The following is a 2,139-nucleotide window of genomic DNA, read 5'->3' on the forward strand; positions in this document are numbered from 1 at the left end:
ATTTTGTTCTTGGGTTTTCTTTTCATTTTCATTTCTGTTGTGTTAATGTTAACTAAATCTTTCTGATTTTCCTCTTTTTAAATTTTTGATGTGCAGGTATATTAATTTCCTTTGAGGTTGCCCTGTAATTTATTAATTTCTCCCTATTTAAAGCAGTCTGCTTTATCTTGAAATCTACCAGGCTTCCTTGCCATTTGGAAGTTCGGTTATCTATACTTTTCCCTTTTTTTGCTTGGTAGTTGACTTCATTATAAATTCATATCTTACTAGAGCCAATATTGGCTATTTGGAAAACAAAATGCTCTGAGATTTCAATAAATACAAATTCCTTCCAAAATAAATGTTAAAAGTTGATATCTGGCCTATCCTCTGCCGGCCTGCTGGTGCAGCCATGGAGGTCTACATCCTTTCTTTTTGCTATGAGGGGAGTGATGTGGAGCGGGGACAGTTGGTGTCTAAAAGAGAAGTGCTAATAAATGGAAGAAAACACTTTGTTGAAAAGAGGTACAGTGAATTCCATGCCTTGCACCAAAAGCTTAAGAAATGTATCAAAACACCAGAAATCCCTTCCAAACATGTTAGAAACTGGGTCCCCAAAGTCTTGGAACAATGATGATAAGGTTTGGAAACATATTTATAGGCTGTAATTTTAGAAAATGATGAACTCCCCAAACTGTTTCTTGATTTCCTAAACGTGAAACACTTACTGTCTCTACCAAAAGCAGAGAGCTGTGGGTCTTCTGAAGAGACAGATTGGAAGAGTCAAGCAAACTGTCCCACCAGGCGGTGTTGCTGTTGCTCAGGGATCCATAAGTCTTGCTTGCAGCCAGTGATTGTCCAAATGTGCTTATTGAAGGAGTTCTCCATGGAATATTTTACCCTTACCTACAGCCCAGGTAGAAATCCTATCTGGCCAAAGAAGCTAAAACAAGTTTCAAAGTCTTTGTCAAGGAAATTGATACCTACCAAATTAACCTAAACTCTATGACATAACAGCCCTAGCTAGTGGCAAAATTCACAGTCCCAGCTTAATTTAGGGCAGAGATGTTCCCATTAGAAGGGTGCTTTTAAAAATAGATACTGAACCAGGGTCATGGTCAGGTTAGGGCTGAGTGTTTAAGAAGTAGAATAAAGCTGCCAACTTAGAAACCCATGAAAAAGAGACCACAGAGCATCCTTGGGAACACTGTGTACACAAAAGTTACTCTCTGCTCCAGTAACACCATTTGTTCATTGAAATCCATAACCTGACTCCAACAGATCAACTTCTGGTGTTCCAATTTGATGACATACTAATCTTTTCATGCTAGGATTTTCTCAGCTAGTGATAAGTACATTCCAAAGCGCCGACACCAGGCAAGTGTCACAGAAACACACAGTGCTAAATGTGAGGAAGGAACTAAACTGGAAATTAAGATATATTGACAGTATCATGACATCTTAAAAATCATGGCATTTTAATTTTATGTTACAGTAGAGTTAAATCATACCCAGGAGCAAGTTCCTAGCATCAGCCCATGAGACAAAATGGGGTCTTATCAAGACTACCTTCTAAAGGCCTTTTGAAAGGCTCCCTATTAGAAATCTGTACCTCTACCACAACCTTCTTTTTCCTCCAGTGTTGCACGAATTGGCTAGTTCTTCAGTTGAAGACCAAGCAGAAACAAAACAAAACAAAAACCACACAACAAAATAACAGCAATCAATTTATACCTATTGATAATTACACTGAATTTGAATGGTTTGAATGCACCAGTTAAGAGACAGAGAGAGCAGAATGGATAAGATAACAGGATGTTTCAATATATTGTCTATAAGAGACATATCAAAAAGATGGAGACAGCCTAAATGCCCATCAACAGAAGAATGATTAAACCAGCTTCGGTACATACATGCAATGCAATACTACCAAATGTTGAAGAAAAATGATGAATCTGTGAAATGCTTCACAACATGGATGAAGCGGGAGGATATTATTTCCCTGAGTGAGATGAGTCCATCACAAAAGGACAAATATTGTATGAGACCAACGTTATAAAAAGTTAAGAAAAGGCTTTCTTGATAAAAGAAGCGATCTATGATGGTGTAAATGTGTCAGCTTGACTAGGCCAGGATTTCCAGAGGTATAGCAGTTGAGGT

The 2,139-nt window shown here is 38.0% G+C and overlaps 1 pseudogene; it reads left to right on the forward strand.

Annotated features, from left to right (window-relative positions):
- Positions 1-391: 391 nt before the first annotated feature.
- On the forward strand, positions 392-900 carry LOC102816883 (annotated as a pseudogene).
- Positions 901-2,139: the final 1,239 nt, after the last annotated feature.

The sequence above is a fragment of the Chrysochloris asiatica genome, unplaced genomic scaffold (genome assembly GCF_000296735.1).
Source record: "Chrysochloris asiatica unplaced genomic scaffold, ChrAsi1.0 scaffold00071, whole genome shotgun sequence".
Lineage (NCBI taxonomy): Eukaryota > Metazoa > Chordata > Mammalia > Afrosoricida > Chrysochloridae > Chrysochloris > Chrysochloris asiatica.